Here is a 22,085-nt window from a genome sequence, read left to right as displayed (position 1 = left end):
CAAAGCCTGAATAAAGCCACCGTTCCAATTCCCAAGGAACATCTGTAGCAAAACACCTTTACAAACGCTTCGTACAGAACGTATTAGATTACTATAACGTGTTGTCACATACAGTTTTACCTCAGATGTCCAGAAAACATTTTAATTATGCTAATTAAAACCATGTTTGGCTGCTTCTTGTGTTCAGTTTATGCTCTTCTTGTACATAGAGGCAGGGATTTGGCTACATTGGTTTTGAATTTTTGGTTCCAGTTCCCAGAAAATGTCACCTTAAACATGATCTATACCTGTTGAAACAAAAGTTACTCAAATGCATGACTGGAAATAAAGAACTTAACAACAATGTTTAGACCACAGTCCCTCTTCCAGGACTGTGCTGTAAAGAAAGAGGTGCAAAACCAAATAATATTTATCACCAGACAATAAATAAAGGCAACACTTTTTAATTCCATAAAAACACACTGAAAGGGGAGGAACATTCTGTGGAGGGTCAGAATAAAAAATCCATCCTCATTTCTGCTATCAAAAGTAGAGAATTTCCTATATTCTATAAAAGCACAAGAGTGCTATTTCAAAATATCAGTCCTACCCCTACCAATAAAAGACACTTACAAGAGAATATTCTTGTTTCAACATCTGAACAAAGGTAAATGCAGTTCAAGAGATGGGGATTCACCCTTTCATCACTTAATCTTTTAATTTATCATAATCCCCTAAAAAATGAAAAGGTTTTTAAAAACCTCTGAGAGGAAAAGATGTTTTCTTAACCCTTACTGCCTTAATTGCAGCACCCAATCTTATGAGGCATTCTTACTCACTCTGTCCCTGTCCATCACACTGTTAACTGAAGAGATCTTTTCATACTTAATTGCACATGTCATGCCTCATAGCCCAAACACACATTTTTCTGTTTTGCAAGCACTGCAGTTTGTTCTGCTTGGCTATGGAAATACAAGTTCAAAACAGATATACAGCTTTGCATTGTAGGGTTAAACACTAAAAATTACTTTTGTGAAGCTAGAAATAAAATGTTAAGCCAGTGAGCAGCCCAAACTTCTACCAACTGTCAATAAAGAAAGAAAACATTAACTGTCTGCACATATCACCAATATGAATTAGTGACACAGATTTTCAGCATTTATGGCAAACTAAACTGCCAGAAATCTAATCAATGGTCTATTTATCTAACCTGATTTTCTACCACTCCATGAGTTTCTACAGGAAATTTCAATAAAGTACAATTCTAGAAGAAGCTATCCACCTTGACACAGCAGTTGGCAAATTTAACCCAAAATATGATGGATTATATCCCAATTTAAAACACTAACATGACTGTGAATGTCATTATTCCTATTGTTGGCTAATATCTTGTTTAAAGCTTGACACAGGAAGACACTTATTTTTTCAATTAAACAGTGAATTATCTTCTGAGAAAACAGTTGATAAAATGGAATTCTGCAAGAGGACTAGCTCAGAGAAAATATCACACGTTGCATATGCAGGGCACAGACCATAACTGGCTGTGATCTGCACATGCAAGACGACCTTTTCCATTTACAACTTCAGTGACTCTATGATTAAAAGGTTACAGAACACCTGAACAAAGTTATTTGGCATAATTAAACTACACCAGCACCACACAAGCAGATTAAATGGATATATATAAGTTGTACAGTAAATAAGGCAATTTTACAGGTTTTGTTGCTATTTAGAAAAACTTATTGTGAAGATCATTACAAATTTGAACTTAAATCTACACAGGTACTTCCTCATCCTACGCATTATGTAAATGTACATAAGAACATTTACTTAGCAAGATCAAGTGATAGTCTGCTGACCATCTGATTTTAACTAACCCATACACTTATCAGAATGACAGTATTATTTTCATAGCTGCCTGGATGTTAAAATAAGTTCCATTTGATATATAATGTTTATATTAATCCTTTTAAACATTTGCTGCCTTTCACCCCATAGGTGATCCTTGCAAAATGTGTCAAGTGATTTATTAAGGTCTGACCCAGCAAAGTGCAGAGAAGGCTCACATCCCAGTGGCTTCAGGAGCAATTAAGGGCTTCTCCGTGCACCTTCTAGGATAAAGCTCCAAGGATCTGGCAATCCTTCTGGACTATAATTTTGTTCAGACTTTTGTATATTAACTTTCTTTATCATGCTTTCATTGCGCACTGCTGTCACATTACAGATCTATCCAAAACCCTCCTACTGAGCAAAATACTCACTTCAGTCAATATGAGTTTGAGCAAGAAAGGAATGCAGGCACGAGTAAAATGTTTGTCACAGCAAGCTGTAATATGGCATACATTACTTATAAACCCTATAAAGCTTTCACATTCTAAACCTGAAAAAATTATAGTTATCTTAGCTAATAGGTATTAACTAGAATATAGCAAAAATATTTCCACTCTAAGTAGTTTGTAGAACGGAAATATTCACCAATCTTATCTGTGTTTCTTCCTGAGAAATTCACTCTACTACAGAACATGTAAGTCAATGGAAAATATTGGAAAACATATATCAATAGTAGTTACTTTGCTACTAAAAAGAAAATCCATTATTCTAATTTTTCTTGTTTGCTGTTTGCCCTTATACTCCAGAATCTTCTCTTTTCTCTTTGAGATTTTAAAACCTGCATTTAGGCAGTCTGTTAAGTGATAATGATCATGAAAATCCCCAAGGCATTTGAAAGGATCCAAAGGATTTATCTGCCTCTGACTGAACTGATTGACTAAGTAAAATAGTAATTATATTTTTTAAACCACCTTTTAGAAGACTATGTAAGAGCAGTCAGTATTATAACAGGTAGTCTGTTTTGAACACTACTAAAAAGACAGCAAAGCATTCTTAAATTCCAGGGGAAAAAAGGTGCTGTTCTTTCAGTTGTGGCCTTCCTAATAATTTGGAAGCATCCATTGTATTACTACTGCAGTGTTATTGAGCTAGTTTTATTAAGGCAAATTTATAGCAATGTTAGAAATTAATACCACTCTTATTTCCTCCACTGCCTGGCTTTATTGAATGCCATGGGGCATATTAATCAGTAAAGCCAAGTAGTGCATGAAATAAAAGTATAAATTAACCTGTAACATGAATGTAAAAAGGGGCTTAATAAAATAGAAATAAATAACACTTTAATGATAATCAACCTGCCTGGCTTAACCAAGCACATACTATAATAATGCAAAATAAAAAAAAAAAAAAAAAAAAAATAATTAAAAAAATCAAATAAAGTTTAAATCATGATGCAAACAACATCATTTACAAAGTAACACTTAATTCACTGTATCATTTAAACATGAGACTGCACACAAAAACCACCCTACCAGTCTGACATTTCTTCATTTAAAATTCCTGCCAAATCTGGGAGCAGGCCCAAGGCATAATGACTATGAAAGTGAGAATTATTTCAGAGCAGTTTCACATTTTAAGAGTCCATGCATTTAGATGCAACAGAAAAATACAGTTTTGCATAGGATACTTTGTAGACACCAAAATGTATCTTCAAGTATCAGCTATAACCAGAACAGCCTCTTCAAACCTATTTCACACAGGTGAATGATGCATACGGTGATTTATTAAGGGCTTGACCTTGCAAGTATGTGAAGTCATTTTAACCTGCCCTTAAATTTATGATGGAGTTTTTCTAAAGACAGTGTATTCTGTGGTACCATAGAACGAGGAAAGTCTCTTCTCTCCATGACACAAAAGAACTTCATACAAAGAATTACTCCCAGTATACAAATTAATATATACAAGTCTTTGTAAATTCAAACCTAATTTTGTCATCATAAAACAACAGACAGCTCTGCTTTTCTCCACGGTTACTTCATTTCCAGAGCACAAACATTTGGCCACGTTGTCCTGCATAATAACCACATATATGAAAATACAACTATTTGCAGAACCAGGGGAAAAATAGGTCAAAATCTGCAGCTATCACAAAAGACCAATGTTCACGCTCCCTCTGCTGGCTCTGCTGCTGCAGTTAACTAGGAACACACCTGCTGTAACTGCTCTGCTGCTAACACCACTGGCATACGCATGTAACACCTTTACTAGCATCACCAACAAGAAAGGTAAGATGGGAAATTCTGCATGAGTGACAATATAAATATGATACTAAAGCAAAGGTTTACAAATGCAGATTTATAATAGAAATGCATGGGAGCTAACTGGATCACAGTTGTGATATAATTATGGAGACATACTAATATCAGACAGAGACAACATAAAAGGTATGGTGAGCTATGCTTGAGACACAATTTGGGTGGATCTGTAATGTTGCAACCAGATTAACTGAATTTTTTTACATTGGCAAATTGTATAAAACAGGGTTGCAGACTGGTTACAAGCAAGTGTACCCATGGTAAAATAGAAATAGTTAATGATCTTATTTTGCAGAAAACATAATGGCACTGAACAGGAGGCAAGCTTAACATTTAGTCCAAGTGATGTTTGCTAGGATTTCTGTCAGCTAATGAGCTGAACCATCTGCAGCAGTTTCCTGACAGACACAGGGAACTCCAGTGACAGTACTCTAAGGGAAGGGCAGAAAACATCACCTCTAGGTGTTCAAATGTCGTAGCTTTTTGTAGCTAATAAAGCAGCTTTGGGTTGGGGGGTGGGGGGGTGGGGGTGTTGTTTCTCCTCCCCCCCTCCCTCCTCCCCCACAGGGCCTTCCAAACACATTCCTTTCGACTTCAGAACTATTGTGAATCTTCTGTCTCCATTCCTTGGCCATGGTATCAAATTCAGTCACAACAAAACATCAGTGGAATTATGTGACAACTCAGTTACATGAGATGAACAAGGGTGTCCAGGTCAGAATATACTAGGTGTATAGTATCTCAGTGCTATTATAACAAGACGTGTTCTACAGTAGTAAAGAAAGCCAACTCTTAAATTTATACTTTATCCACTTGTGGTGGGTTGAAGTTTCCCCCCAGCATTAACTTTTAACCGGACCAACTCAGTTTGAAGCAAATGAAATTCTATATACAAGCACTCTACAATGGAATGCAATGAATATGTACAAAGTATACAGTATTTACAATATTATACAGATATTTACAATTAGCAAACAACACGAAAACCACCCTGGTCCCAAGACCTGGGAAGTCATTCCACTGCCCCCCCAAGTCCCCCTGTCCCGAGAGAGAGAGGAGCAGAGAGAGAAAAGCAGTGGTTTAGACTTATCCCACGGCCAGCCAGAAGCACATTATCTTCTCCCGAGCAAAGCAAAACAGCCAAGATCAGGAGAGAAGAGAATGGGGAATGGGAAGAATTGTTATGGTACAGCTCTTCTTATCGCAGACATTTACCCAATGAATTTGTTTAGAATAATCTTCTGTCTTCCTTTTTATACCCAATAGTGGTTTATTTATATTTTTCTACTTTTGTGCTCGAAATCTGCAACTAAATATTAAAGGCATAGCCTAAAACTACCACACCACTAAACATGAAAAGCTAAACATCCTCTAAAATTACTTTTTAAAGAATGTTTTTGTGTCATTTCTGTCTTCTGGCTAAAGTATTCATTAATACATTAGGAGTATAATACCATGACAGCTAAAGGACTGACAATCCAGAGCAATATTTCAACATAACAAGTACTGTGTTTAGAATTCCACATTACTTTGTTTAGAAGTCAAGTACCTTGGTAATTTAGCCTCAGTTCTGATGGCATTATAGTAATTAGTTTGAATAAGCAATGTTTTTTGATGGCAGCAGAATTCCAATAAAATAAAATAATAAATGATAGCATAAATATAGCGGTTTACTCACATACTGATACAATGTTTACAGAAAACTAATTTGAAACACAAATAGAGAAAGCTGAAGGTAGAGAATGCCATTTGTTGGTCCCAAATTCAAAGTGTGCACTGACTTTTCAATAACTATTGCAAGTGGGCAACATGTGATAAATTGTCTGGGGGAGGGAAAAAAGAGAAAAAAAGAAGAAAAACAACTTATTGAATCAACAGGTATGTAAATTTCAAAAGACTACAAATTTGGATAATATCCCAAATAATTTAAGCAATAAATTACTAGAGGGAAAGGTGTATTGTAATTTTAAAGCAACTGTGTTGTAACAGGACATGAAGAAGACAGAAGGTGGACATCAGTCACTAATATAGTGTCTATGGAAAGTGGATGAAATGGAAGCGTATGATAAAAGTATCATAGCATATTTCAAGTAATTACATGCAAAGAAGCAAACGCGATCCATGGACCCCTGAAATCCTTTCACACTTACCAGAATACAGTTTATTTTAATAACACAAGATTTTTTTTCTTGCATAGGTTAGCGTTTCAAGCATCTTTATAAAATAAATTGCTTGTGTGTCTAAATCAGTTGCTTAAATCTTATACAAAAAACATTCCATTTTCTTAATTCCCTTGATTTAGAAACATCCCTGTATTTTTACACCAATGCAGTCATATGGATTAGACTGGCAGTAAGACTGACAGCTCTGCTTACTGCCTGCAGCTGTCACTAACACTAGATCTATCTTCACAAACATTATTACAATGTGTTCATCTGAGATGTCCTTATTCACAATAGCTGACCTTCATGGCTATGTCTGACATTTAAAAAGAAAAGTTCTGCTTTACAACCTTCAGTGTGCCTTCAGTTATAAATTACTTGTAGAGTATTAGTAATAATAATTGATTTTAGCAGTAAGTAATAGAATTATAAACAGCTCCTACTATTTAATGAAAGAAATGCTTCATCTTCTGGTTTTATTTATTAGTATTCAAGAGCCTTCCACAACCTCACTGAGAGCAGTTATTGCTTAATTAAAGTAGAAAAGATGGTCTGCCAATGACTCTTTGTTCAAAAAAGAACCATAAAATTATTAATTTTTATACATTTCTTTACAAATGTTCTTAAGGATTATTTTTCTTTTCTATTGTTAGCTTATTGGAATAGACAGTGAACATGAATAATAAATTGTTTGCATTTTCCTTATATGTTAATAAAATACAGGGTTTTTATCTTAGTGTGATCCACCCATTACAAGTAAATACAATCAATTAAGAGTTTACCCTGTATTGGCCACACTAGAGATCTCCTTAGTATTCACAAATGAATCATTGCAGAAACCGTCTAAGCATCTTTTTGCTGCTCACAATTAAATTCTACTGAATTTTAAAAGAAATTTAGTTTTCTAGCAAAGTAAATGAACACCTACATGTTCATAATGCATAAGAGCTGATGTTCACACATGAAAAACTAAGGACTAAAAGACTTCACTGGCAAATGTCCTCATGAATGATGCAATTATTCCATCAATAATGGTAGGTAGGTTTCAAATAAACAATATCCAATTAAAATCCAGCTGGAAAAATTTTAGCAGCCACTGATTGCATTTTGTCCTTTTTGTCATGAGGTAGTGATAATCGACAAGTAAAACTTAATGTCACCTTATCATGGTGCAAATAAAAATATACTGAACATGTTCATAAATGTCAAGCTTGAGACACTGTCTATCATCTCTCACCACTAGCCGGCACCATAGCTTTAAAAATGCAGTAATGTGTCTCATTTATCTCTTACTAATTAACAGGCCAGCTACCTAATTATTATCAGAAAACAATCAAAGCGAACAAGAAATATTTGGGGCTAGAAACTAAAATGAGTCTGAAAGAAATATTCTCAGTGATAACTGTAAGATACATACTGCAAAGGGAAATGGGTAATAGTGAACAGACTCAGAGGCTGGTTTTATTAGATGAAAATAAACCGTACTGTGCACTGATGGGAGAGTCTGATATTTTTGCTACTGGCTGGGAGATGGTAGGGGTCAATATCTTGGGTTATGAAGACGATGAACCCAAATAAACTGCCTTCCTTACTGGGCTTTTTATCCCAAATAAACTCAGAGGCCACTTCAGGTTCATTCCCAAAGAAGCAGTTTTATTGCACCAGCTAATAAATTTCACAGTCTGTCTCCTTCACTGGCTTCCCTTTTCTCATTAAAGCCTGCTGCTTTCATTGTCTGCTGGCTGGATACTGATGCCCTAAGAGGCAGGGACTCGGTTTCCATTCTCTGACTGCAGTGGTTCTGACATTGCCATAGACTTCACTGCCACGTTCTGCTCTAATTCTTTCGGAATATTTACCATGGGCTGACTCGACACAGGCATTGTCACATGCACCCACATCCACACATAGCTGGGAAAGGGTAGAGAGATCAAGTCCATGAGGAGCGGTGGAGGGAATTGGAATTGTTTAGTCTGAAGTAAAGGAGGCTTAGGGGAGACCTTATCGCTTTCTACAACTACCTGAAAGGAGGTTGTAGTGAGATGGGTGCTGGTCTCTTCTCCCAGGTAATAAGTGGCAGAACAAAGGAAATGGCCCCATTTCTGCCAGAATAGGTTTAGATTGGCTGTTCGGGAAAATTTCTTCACTGAAAGGGCTGTCAAGCACTGGAAGAAGCTGCCCAGGGAAGTGGTTGAATAACCATCCCTGAAGGTATATGCATAGATGTTGTGCTTAGGGTCATGATTTAGCAGTGGACTTGGTAGTGTTAATGGTTGGATTTGATGAACTTAAAAGACTTTTCCAGCCTAAATGTTTCTGTGATTCTATGATACACACACACACAAAATTCAAAGCAGGGGAGTTACAAGGTGCTCATCCTCAGAATAGACCAAACAAAAATTCATGCAACTGTTGCCAACTGTCTATGTATTTACAGGCTGGGCAAGAAAACCCATAAATGTTCACATAATACCAATAACAGAGCGTTGTTAATTTACAAATACATCATTTTTTGTGGCCAATCTGTCAGCTGTGGTCTGAATCAAAGTATTTCTATAATGTAAGAAAATCCTCCCTAAAAAGAAATTAAAGCTTTCTCCTATTATGAGGCAGGTTCTCTGCTGGTGCCCAACCAAATTCAATCTAAAAGCTGGGACATACAAATAACACCTCAAGAGAGCCCTGACATTCTACTATTGGCACCATTAAACAGTATAGTTCACAAAATTACACAATTTTTTTTCAGGCTTCCATGGACTAGGACACTGTGGACAACAGGACTATACATGTTACGAATTCTGTAATTTGTTCACTAAATATCCAGCTGATAGCTTTCTCCCTTTTCATAATGTCACAGAATAACATGTACTGTTAGCCACATAGGAAGAAGAGCATTCTAATTCTTACTCTGAAAAAGGTCACCTGTGGTATATTTTTATAATGATGTTTGTGTCCTAACTAACAGGGAAATGGTGAACCTCATCTACACTTTCACTGGTACCTAGACCGGTTAGATTGATCCATTTGCATACTATAGTACCACCATCAGGCTAATTTTCAGCCTGCTTTATGTGCTGCCCTTCCATCTAGCTGAACAGCAAACAGCAGCCCACACACACCAATAGTGAGGAGATTATGTATACAGGTATCACCTACTTTGCCAGGATCATCACCAGCCTCACGAAAGTGCCGCTGTCTGAAATGACACAACCAGTTCTAACTAATGGATTGATCTGGAAGACTGTGCATGGAAAGACCTGGGTTAATGAATATATATATATTAATATATATTCAAACTTACATGGCACAAATTTTTACCTTCCGAAAGAAAAACAAACGAAGACTGGAAAGTAATAAAAGGAATCCATCTAGATTAAGTTACTTTGGTGTTTTAAATCTCTTGGAGTAGCTTCATATTTACTAGTGAATTTTCTCTTTCACTGAAATGGACATTTTATACTGTATAAAGCCTTGTCTTAACTTCAGATTGGCTTGTATATAGACAAACATTTCTTTGCTAATTTTATCTTGGAACAGACAAGAATGGGAGCATACCTGTTTATTTTCTACTTCAAACAATGCCATCTAAGGAACACAGATGAGGATCATATTTGTTCCTTCATAAGAAGGAAGTTTACATGGCAACATTTCTTCACTGTACCTGAACTTCTCAGATTCCTACCACTGGCAAGTTACACTTGCAAAGTTTATTCTATAGCTAAAGTTTTTCAGTGTTTCTTTTGTGTAACAAAACTGTCAATAATCAATAAATTTGTTGCTCCTAGTGTTTTAACAAAGCTGACACCCTTTTTGCATACAGGCTCCATAGGATAAGCATGCTGCAAACATCAACTAAACATCATGGTAAGAACGTGGTGTATTTGCCTTGTTCCAAAGTTATTTTGAGGTCATTTTGCTAGTCCTGCTAATACTCAGCAGGGCAGCCCCTTGTAACTGAGTCAATTCCATGGAATTCAGGACAGACAGCAATGTGAGAAGAAGGATCATAAATTGGAGAAAACCTAGTCTTAGTGAATGTTGCAGAGAAGCTTGCAATGGCTGCAGTATAATAAAAAAGGGTTAGAGTTAATCCACTGCTATCTGTCTTTATTTTGCTAACCCTCTCGAGTGGACACCACAGCATTGAGACTACATTAATCAAAATTTGGAATGACCCGCTTTTCATTGCAAACTGCAGTTATCTTTCTTTGCTGATTGGCCTTGACCTGTCAGCTGTATTTGGTACTGCTGACCCTGGGGGTTCTTTTGAAGAGCCTGAAGTACTATGAAAGGTTGTCTGACTCCATTCTTGCTTGGTTTAATTTATATTCTACTCAACATACCCATTTTATTTCCAGTAGAAATTGCTCATTTAATTGCATTGTAAGTTTTATGGGGTATGCCCCAGGCTGTGTTCTTTATGCCAAGCTTCTCAGTATTTATATGTGGAATGGAGGGGAAAAAGAAAAGTCAGGCAGTTACAAAGCTAGACCAGGCTTCACAATACCAGTAATTTTCATTGCTTTAAATTGTATATAAAGCTGTTCTGGGGATAAAATAAATGTGTATGCCCCCATCTGAAGTTTATTTGACAAATACATTGCTTTTACCTTAATGCTTTCATGAAAAGTTCATCTATTTTTTTTAGAATTTAGCAACCATTTCTTCAATGCCACAATATATATTAAGTCTAGTAAGAGACCTATTTTACAACTTCTAACCATTTCCAAAGTTTGTTGGATGAGAGCCTTAGTACCTCAAACCCAAATAGTTCATGTTGACAAAAATCAACATTCATTCAGGTAACACTACTGTAGTGGTATGAAAAGTATTTAATGTTTTCCTTTGGTAAAGGGATTCAGATTTGATATCCCCAATATTGATTCTTCTGAAATAAATAAATAAATGGTGTAGTATAGCATACAACTACCCTACTTGTGGTGTTTACCAAAGCTAACAAATTCTTAAATCTGAAACTGCTTAGTCCATTTAGTTAGTCTATGGATGAGGAGATGGTTTCACATATTATGCCATGTAAAACCACCACCTTTATTAGCACAAGACAAAGTGTACTCTTTCAACTACCATTTAAGTTTGGTAGGTCACTTGGACACTAATGATATTGAGAGAAACAGTAAATAATTTAGGAATACAATGCCAAAGATAAGTTAAAGCAATGTAAACTCTTATTTTTGTTCATATCTTGAGTGAATAGATTATTTCAACAAATAGCACTCAATATTCTACTTTGCAATGGAACTGAGACATCAAATCAGTATCACCATTATTATGAAATTGAAAATTTGACATACATCATTCAGGAATAATCTGGATCCTGGTCAACCAATCAGTTTTTTAAAGAATGGCTCCTTCTTTACCAAGGACTAACAGCAATGGAATACTGCATGAGGAATAGAAATGTGTGTACAATTGCAAAAAACCCCAGATCCTTAGTGTAATGCATGTAAGCTTTGGTGGAAATCTTTTAGCCTATTACATTGATGTATTTGAGTAAGTTCACAGTATCACAGTATCACCAAGGTTGGAAGAGACCTCGAGGATCATTGAGTCCAACCTGTCACCACAGACCTCATGACTAGACCATGGCACCAAGTGTCACGTCCAATCTCCTCTTGAACACCTCCAGGGATGGTGACTTCACCACCTCCCTGGGCAGCCCATTCCAATGACTAATGACTCTCTCGATGAAGAACTTTCTCCTCACCTCGAGCCTAAACTTCCCCTGGCGCAGCCTGAGACTGTGTCCCCTTGTTCTGGTGCTGGTTGCCTGGGAGAAGAGACCAACCCCTTCCTGGCTACAACCACCTTTCAGGTAGTTGTAGAGGGCAATGAGGTCACCCCTGAGCCTCCTCTTCTCCAGGCTAAACAAGTTCTATATGGATTCAAGTGCTTATTATGTTGTCATGTGCCCTAACTTGATACTAACTCCAGAGGAATTAGTACCAAATACCTTATCTGTAAATACAATTGCAGAAAAGTCCAGAGCCTGAAACTGACCAAGCATTTGCGTGGAAAGGGAACAAAGGGCTTATTTGTTTCCATAAGTTCATTAAGCCCTGTCTTTCTTACATCATTTTCCCCCTGCTAGGTAATTTTTTTAGGAACAAGAGAAAATCAAAATAAACAAGCAAAAAAATAAATAAAAGAAGGTATTGTTTCAAATTACCTAGGAGCTAATGACTCTTTTTCCTTTTTTTTTGTTGAGCAGAATTGCTAGGGCAGTATTGCCAAGGAAAACTACATTAATACTTTAATATTCAGCTTAACTGCAGTGGTAGTACATATGCTCCAAAAAAGGAAAAACGTATGCGCTTTCCACTTCTGATGAATGTCACAAATTACTGATAACAACATGTGGCACTGGAATACAAATGAGCCAACAGCTGCAGAGATTTAAGTCATTTGCACACTGCCTGTTTTCTAATACCTGCCCTGCTGGAAGTTATCACCTTCACAAAATAGTAAGGAGAGGGGGAATATGGGCCTACACTTCAGCTGCTAAATCATGTGATGTAGGAAAACAGTCTCAATTACCATAGCTGAAGTCATAACCAAGCTGCCAGGAGTTTGAAAAAAATAATACTGTAGAAGTATTCAAACTTGGAATTATGAAAGCAGCTTTTTTTTAATAGTAACACACAGATGTTTGATCACTATGAAGTAATGGTGAGCAATTATGTGCTTTTCAAAATACTCATAATTCTGTGTGTATTTATAACTCAGCTCCTCCCAGAATGGTAAAAGAACAGATGATTATCACAACAAAGACAGAATGCTAGTCCACACTTGTTCCCAAATCATCCTACCTACACTGGGACCTTATAGGTCTCAGCTGTAAACTAGAAGTACCAAGGTGGCAGTCCTACAGTGTTACGCAGCAAATTTCCTATACAGTCCTCAGCGGAAGCAGGAGCAGTAACTGAGCTCTAAGAAGAACAGCCATGTCCAGGAGAGCCTGTAATGCATGTCTTCCTAGGGTGCTGAGAGAGCTGGCAGATGAGCTGGCCAAGCCGCTCTCCATCATTTTCCTCCAGTCCTGGCCCACTGGTGAGGTCCCAGATGACTGGAAACTGGCCAATGTGGTCCCCATCCACAAGAAGGGCCAGATGCAGGAACCCGGAAACTACAGACCAGTCAGCCTGACCTCAGTGCCCGGGAAAATGATGGAGCAGATTATCCTGGCGGTGATAACTGCGCACCTGAAGGATGGCCAAGGGCTCGGGTCCAGCCAACATGGATTTAGGAAGGGCAGGTCCTGCCTCTCCAACCTGATCTCCTTCTACGATCAGGTGACCCGTCTGGTGGATGTGGGGAGGCCTGTGGATGTGGTCTACCTGGACTTCAGCAAGGCCTTTGACACCGTCCCCCACAGCAAACTGCTGGCTAAGCTGTCAGCTCGTGGCTTGGACTGCAACACTCTGTGCTGGGTTAGGAACTGGCTGGAGGGCCGAGCACAGAGAGTGGTGGTGAATGATGCCACATCCAGCTGGTGGCCAGTCACCAGTGGCAATCCCCAGGGATCAGTGCTGGGCCCCATCCTCTTTAACATCTTCATTGATGATCTGGATGAGGGGATTGAGTCAGTCATCAGCAAATTTGCAGATGACACCAAGTTAGGAGCAGATGTTGGTCAGTTAGAGGGCAGAAAGGCTCTGAAGAGGGACCTTGACCAACTGGACAGATGGGCAGAGTCCAATGGGATGTCATTCAACAAGTCCAAGTGCTGGGTGCTGCACTTTGGCCACAACAACCCCATGCAGAGCTACAGGCTGGGGTCAGAGTGGCTGGAGAGCTCCCAAACAGAGAGGGACCTGGGGGTGCTGATTGACAGCTGCCTAAACATGGGCCAGCAGTGTGCCCAGGTGGCCAAGAAGGCCAATGGCATCCTGGCCTGCATTAGGAATAGTGTGGCCAGCAGGAGCAGGGAAGTCATGTGCCCCTGTACTCTGCTCTGGTTAGGCCGCACCTTGAGTACTGTGTCCAGTTCTGGGCCCCTCACTTTAAGAAGGACATTGAAACACTTGAACGTGTCCAGAGAAGGGCAACAAGGCTGGTGAGAGGCCTTGAGCACAAGCCCTATGAGGAGAGACTGAGGGAGCTGGGATTGTTTATCCTGGAGAAGAGGAGGCTCAGGGGTGACCTCATTGCCCTCTACAACTACCTGAAAGGTGGTTGTAGCCAGGAAGGGGTTGGTCTCTTCTCCCAGGCAAACAGCACCAGAACAAGGGGACACAGTCTCAAGCTGCGCCAGGGGAAGTTTAGGCTTGAGGTGAGGAGAAAGTTCTTCACCGAGAGAGTCATTAGTCATTGGAATGGGCTGCCCAGGGAGGTGGTGGAGTCACCATCCCTGGAGGTGTTCAAGAGGAGATTGGACATGGCACTTGGTGCCATGGTCTAGTCATGAGGTCTGTGGTGACAGGTTGGACTCGATGATCCTCGAGGTCTCTTCCAACCTTAGTGATACTGTGATACTGTGATAAACCACACGGAAGCATATATGGTTTAGTTTTAGGGTAAATGGATCACAAAAAAAAAAAAAAGGGGGGGGGGGGGCAGGCTTGAATTCCAAAGATGGACCATTGGCAGATTTTAAAATCAATATTGACAGATTTGATCCACAGGTCAAAACAGGGAAATTCTCATCTTATCATTGAAGTGAGCAAATCAGAAAAAGGAAGAGCTGGTGGCTGATGTTTCAGCACTGCTGCAGTCATGTATAATTTAATGCTCCATGACTAGCTAATCATACTCTTCTCTCTGTTCCTATCATAAGTTTTGCAATAATGGTCAAGATTTGTGGTTTCAAGCAGTCATCTTGGTATATTACCTCACTGCTTCAGGCCTGACGTAGCAGTCATGGTTTTCCACAGGGATGTCCCATTTAATTGCATCAGTCTGCTTTCTGAAACTCTTAGGAGGGTGTTAGGTTAAAAAAAACAGGCAAGGCAGAAGCTTTGTTTGGGCACAGGACTACAGAACAGAAGAAAAAAAGCCAACAAAAACAAAACCAGCTGATACAGTTAATCCCATAGCCAGCCTCACAAGAGGAATGGAATAAAAGCAACAGGTGTACTGGAGGGTTAACACATGATATGAAAAAACAGCTAATTCTTGCTTAGCTAAAACAGCGACTTTTAATTACAGAAATACCCAACTGTGCATTTTCTGTATTTAAATGTTACAAGCAACTTTCTTGATTTTAAGTAAAATATTTTGTCTGATAGACACAAAAACATAAGAAACTACTTTTATAATTGGAAATCTGAGGTACAACTAGACATAGTATTTAAAATAGTACAGCCTATAGCCTACTTGGTTGACTACACTTAGGAAGAAATGCCAAAGTCACAGTGTCTCAGGTGATACTTCTCTGAGTTATCTTCACTAAAGTGGTACCAACAGACCCATTTATCTGTATATATGAGTAACAAATCTCTGAAATGGCACCCAGAAAGAATACGAAAATAAAACATCTGCAAAATTACTCAGGCCTGCTTAGAGTGTAGACCTCGTCCTCTGCAAGAATATACATCAGACAAGAATCTGATTAGCCTTTATCTAGACTTTTTTGCATGTTTCGGGGACGCTGTCAGTTTATTTAATCTCTTATGCACCACAAAACCACATAACCATTTTAACTATATCTGCTACAAGATACTGTAGCCAACTCCTCTGATATCTGGATAACATATATTGATGAAGTATATGTTAAATGCAGATGATATAACAGTGTTATGGTTGCAAACATTAAAAAGGTTAGTTTAGTTTTTATATTACATTTCACAAAGAGTTTCAGGACAAGTTTCAGGACAAACTCCAAGAAAAAAAGTGCTTATCAGTCATTTTTCCAAAAGCAAAATGCAGCACTTAAAATCTGAATTGTTTCCATTTACAAAATGTTACTTGTTTGAAAGCTGCAGCCTTAAATGTTAATACCGTTTTATGAATTAGATAGTTGACCTCATGTTAGATTTCTCTTGTATAATCTATCTGCTTGTATTACTGTTCTCATATTAACACATATACAATTATTAATTATATGGCAAATTAATTCCAACCATGTGTGTCCTGAAGGCAGAAATGTCATCAGGTTATATATCACCATAAATATTTTCACTACTCAGCATTTTCCAAATGTATTTATTGCGCATGACCTACCATGTTTGGTAAACAAGCACGGGCATCCATTTTCATGGTAAGTATTCTAGCATTACAGGGCATTTTTTTAAACTCCTAACACAATTTTCCATGGAATACATAACTTCATACACCTGAGGGCCCTGAATGTACAAATTACCAGCTGCAGTTCCTCACCTTTGGCTATATTCTCCCAGTAGTTTCAACATATTTCTCACAATTAAGTGATTTAATCAGACACAATAAATTGATTGCTTTTTGACACTCTCTACAGTTTTATTCTACTTGGCCACTGAATTCTGGTATTGGTCAAAAAAATTATTTTAATTTTAGTGAGAAAGAATTATAAGATACTTAGCAGAAACTATAATGCTTAGAATATTGGTTTTAATTAGACCCACTCATATTTCAGGGTGTAATATTTTGTATTTAACAAAATATACTACTAACTAAATACTAAATTACTAGGTTACAAAAGAAAACTCTAGAATTCATTATGAAGACTTGATGACTTTTTAAAAACACAAACACCCTCAACATTAGCACCTGATAGAAAATTAGCACTGGCTCGAATTTAAATTTATTTTGGCAGCTTTTGAAAGATAACCTTATTCACATGTGTTTCAATGCCATGTACAAAGAACTGTACCTATTTCCTCACATTACAAAAGTCTCAAAATATATGTTATAAAATTAATAAAAATTTTCTCTGCAACAATGGACAAGAAAATAATTCTCCAAAAAATAAAAATAAAAGCAATGTATTTTGAAACATCTTACTTTGCCAGGGAAGTGTAATACTTGAAAGTGGAGTATAATTTATAAACAGGTTCTAACATAGCATGCCATCAAAAAACATGATCCTAGCATCTTAAGCATAGCTTGCAGAGCAAGTACAGAAAAGGAATCATCCACACAGTTGTGTTTTTTAAAAAAATCCTGTCTGTGACAGTCATTGGCAAGGTAGTTCTTAGGACAGCTACACTGTATGCCAGATACACAGTTAAAATTATGTTTTATATAAATCGCAGACTGGAGAACACATGCAAATTCAATTTAGGAAAAAAAGTGAGAGGTTTTCATGTTTGCAGAAAAGGCATTTTGAGCCACAGAAATCCTGTGCCAGATGTAAGGCTAACTATTGGCTGAATACTGACCATGTGTTTGAGCCATGCGGATGTGAAAACCCCGCCCAGAGCCAGATCTGCATTGCAGTCAAAGAAAGAACAAGATTTATTTTCCCTGCCCTACTCTTGCACAGATACGTAGGCAAGAAGGAAATCCACCTGCAGTTCCTTGCCTTAATAAAATGCACCAAACAATACTTACTATTTAGCTAATTGTACAGTTCCTGCTATCTCATGTATTCCAATAATTATATACTGCTTTTTATAAGAACAGCAATTACCTGCTACGTCCTCCATTTTCCTTATTTCTTCTACATCTCAAGGTTTTGGTTTGTTGTTTGTTTGTTTGTTTTCTTTCTGGGTAGACAAAACAAATCTCAAAATTATTTTGAAACTTGTACTGCTTACCTTTACCCCAGTTTTGATGATTTTATCACACAAATTTTACCTGAAGTTTTCAAATGTAACTATCATATTCTTTTTCTTTCCCCAGCAATACATATACTCCTTTCTAGTTGATGTACATTTAAAGAAAATGTATGTATGCTAATAAAAGAGAAAAAAAAAAGCTTAAATATATTGCTTTTAAGGAAGCCCTAACTTTATCCTAGAGCCTTGTGTAAATCAAGCAGCACAGAGTATTAAGCATGCAATTTTTTATCTCAGGTAAGCTCCTTAAATATGGTTGTTGGCACTTTAACATGAAAACGCTATGCTTTGTCTAGGGGATAATTTTGCTCGGAACGGAATTCCTCCTACCCTAAGATTTAGAAAAAAGTATGTGAATTTTTTGTGTAAGAGAAGTTACAGAGCCAAGTAAGTTCTAAAAGCATCTCAGCAAGCTATTTTCCCTTCACTGCTAGAAGTTTCATTGTTTGGTTAGTCCTAATATCATTCCCAACACAAGCTGCTTCAATTTTTGCTAGGATTCAAGCAAATAAAGAAAATTCAGATAATATATATATAGAGAAGGGTATGGAATAAAATAGGGTCTAATATATTCAGATTTAATTAGCATCCAAAGGAGAGAGAAGAAATGGGAAAAAATATTCATTTCTATAGCAATACAAAATGAAGGATTATTCAAAAATATAATCATTTTACATAGACATATAATTTCTAGAAACAATTAATCCTCTGCCCCAGAATGAAACCAAAATATTCAAGAGGAAAGTGGTTTTTAAAGTGTTTTTAACTGAGCTAGTTGTCAATTGTTTGGTCTCATTTCCTGGATCACAGCTCTGAGGTGTAGCTCTTCAGAAGTATGTCATGCAAAATGATGCAAAGTCTCTGAAGGATGGGGTCTAATGGACATAGATGCAAGAGTCTGGTGTTATTTCTCCCAATGTTGCTAGACATTACTAAACTTATGCTAGGCTGGCGGACAATTATATGTGGTTTTGCTTCAAACTAGCTCATAGACTGACATATTATTTCAAATGCACCTTTATCAATTATTAAAGTTGAGGTCCCTTCCAACCCTAATAATTCTATGATACAGGAGAATGTAAATTGAAGCAGCTCACGTATCTATATGCATTTAGTGACTTCCACATGAGAAAAGCAGACAGAAAGGGGAAATACTATCTCAAGCCGCTGCAAATAAGTTGTTCAGTGACTGACAAAGTTCTGGAGCAGAAGACACTTGAATTGGCACAATCTGGAGTCTTTAGGATTTGTTAAATTGGAAGTGTGTGTATACAAACATATGTATACACATGTGAGTATATATGGGTGTACATATACACACACACAGAGTTTCTGAAATACAGCAAATACTGTAGCACAATCATACTGCTAATTACAATATCAAGAATGAGGTTATTGGTTCTCTGTATTTTTTCACTTAATGAAATAAAAGGCTTTCATGCACCCTGCACTGCATACAATTGCCAAAATGTTACAAGACCTTACACTAATATAGTATCCTGTCTTTGTTCAGCATAGCTCATCAAATTAAATTCAGAGAAGAAAACAATTGTTTCTAAATGAAGAAGACAGCAGAAGCCACAGTTGCTTGCACATTAGTCAAGAGTCTGCAGTAAACCTTGGTCATGTTTAAATATATAATATTTCCACAAAAAGAGATAAGTGTTAAACCATCTTTTGCCCTCACGTGCACATGAACATTTTACTATATAGCATTCAGGCCTTCTTATCATAATTACATGTGTCCTTTTCAAAGAATGAAACTTAAATATATGCAAACCAACTATCTTTGTTGTCATCACAATACTAGCATTTAATTACTAATGAGTCAAATTTTTTTCCTGCAGTCTAAGGGGCTTATAGAAAATGTGTTTTGTTCAGTTAATTGGCTCCATTAACATATTATTATTATTAAGACTAGAATTCAAGATCAATTTCACATTCACATCTTGCATCTCTGTGTAAGACTAAAACAGATTCAGATTATTTCACCAACTATACATATCCAAGATGCACTTTAACGAACAAGTGCCATGTAAGAATAAAGCAATAACATCCTCCAACAAAACCAAAACAAAAAATGCCAGTGAAGAGAAACAGACATATGAGATTCATAAATAAATAAAAGTTGAAAGTCTTTCCTTTGTGTGTTTTTTGGGTTGTGTTCTTGTGATTTTTTTTACCAAGTACAAATTACTGTTCACCTGGTTTACAAAGAGAGTACGTTTGCAAACACTGCTAAGAAAAATAAAAGCTTGCTAGCCATCTGCACAGAACACCAATACTCCATCTGGTACTATATGAAACTTCATCCGACCATGAAATAACATCAGCCAGAATAGATACAGGTGTATTAAATGCTACATTTTGTCTTAAGGAAACAGGTAATCCAAAATGAGTAGCAATATTCTACAATATAACAAAACTATAATTTTTCATCCAAGACTGCACATGTAGGTAATTTTCATCAGCATCTGTGAAATCTTTGTGAAATGTGCATCTCCCTCATTTACTGGCTTGTCTTTTATGTCCATGCAGAAAGGATAATATTACAAAATTACATTCTGTACAATTGATTACACATACAGGAGGAGGGATATCATCAACTATAGAATTTGAACATAATCTGCCTATGGATGTGCAACCAAATGAGACTGCAGGACAATTAGCTTCCGTGAGTGACACTTAACTGTGAAATGAGTAACAATTAAACTAATAAAGGAATGGTATTCTTCAAACTCTGTGAGGCATCTCCTGTGTAAACTGCAAGAACCTTTGAAACTAAGCAATGTATTTAAGCACTACTCTTGTCTGTCTCAACAGTATTCTCAACTTGCGGATAACAGGGGCAAGAGAGCATGAAACATAAATAACACATATAAAAAGAATTTTATTTGAAATAAAAAGTTTTATCATGTGGATTACTCAGTTGGAAGAAGGAAGATAACAAATTGTCGGGTTTGGCCTCAGTGCAAAGAGTATCTTGGAGGCTGCTGAGATGTCCAGTGTTTTACTTCATAGGTTACCTACTTTCTCAGAGAGATGAAAATATAGGAATAACCTAAAAAAATTATTTCACCTTCTGCACACAATAGCAGTGAAAACATTTCTAAATCTATTGGGATTTCCTCTATTACAAAAAAAAAAATAAAAAATCAGAGAACTCAAACAGGTCTTGACACTTCTGCATAAAGAATTTAACTGGAAACTCAGAGACTGTTTTTGTTTGGTTGGGTTTTGTTTGTTTGTTTGTTTCTGGGTGTGGTTTTTGTGTTTTAGGAACTGCAGGGTAAAAATCCCAAGAAATTAAATTAGCAGCCAATACTAAATTTCCAGTGATCCATAACCCTTTCAGTCAGACATTTTATATGTATGGGGGTACTCGCCTACAAACCCTTCAGTAAAATCTGAGGTACTCCTTTATAAAACTTTTTTTTAATTACAGGGCTAAGCTTTTATAATCGCTGTTTTTCCTGATGTAACTTTCCAGATAAGGAAAATTTTGTTGTGTATGCTTTATTCTACACAAAATTCTTGCAAAGACCCTTTCTTTTAAACCCTTCACGCTGCCTTATGACAAAAGACATTAAAAGATAGAAACTCCCTAACTCCCTCTGCTTAAGATACAAAAGTTTGCAAAACTTATTGGATTTGTTGTTCAACCAGAAACACACTAACCTACCTTCACTTTCAAAGGGTGAGTGCTAAGCAGTTTGTGAAAAGCAAGCATTTTCGTGGCATCTTTGCACAGCCTACAGCATAAAACCAATACGTGGAGACTATAAATAATAGCGGCCTCCAGCCTTTCAAACGTCCTGGACGCCTCGTGCATACCCTGCGGAAGTCCTCTGTAACTATCACATTCCCGCCTTCCCCTTCCTACAAGCCCTTTTAACACGTCTTATTAACAATATCCCGATGGCTTCCTTTTCACCCATCAACCCCGTGGCCACAGGCCCACGAAGTACCAGCTGAGACCCACAGCCTGCATCCTGGGCTCTGGGCCTGCCTTCGGCACACACTCAAAAAAAAAAAACCAACCACGCAGACAGCCGCGGCGGGGGCAGGCCGCAAGGCCGGCGGGC

At 37.4% G+C, this 22,085-nt stretch overlaps 1 long non-coding RNA gene across 1 annotated transcript; it reads right to left on the bottom strand.

Annotated features, from left to right (window-relative positions):
• Window positions 1-235: 235 nt before the first annotated feature.
• On the bottom strand, window positions 236-22,050 carry LOC137441273 (uncharacterized). Its single transcript, XR_010987362.1, has 3 exons — window positions 21,683-22,050; window positions 17,853-17,928; window positions 236-287 (listed from the first exon to the last, which is right to left on the bottom strand). It is a non-coding gene; the product is annotated as an uncharacterized lncRNA (long non-coding RNA).
• Window positions 22,051-22,085: the final 35 nt, after the last annotated feature.

The sequence above is a fragment of the Melanerpes formicivorus genome, unplaced genomic scaffold, assembly GCF_026170545.1.
Source record: "Melanerpes formicivorus ecotype bairdi unplaced genomic scaffold, bMelFor1.0.p_v2 SCAF_5, whole genome shotgun sequence".
In the NCBI taxonomy this organism is placed as follows: domain Eukaryota; kingdom Metazoa; phylum Chordata; class Aves; order Piciformes; family Picidae; genus Melanerpes; species Melanerpes formicivorus.
The sequence above is the reverse complement of the archived record's forward strand: the minus strand, read 5'-3'. Positions and strand labels throughout refer to the sequence as shown.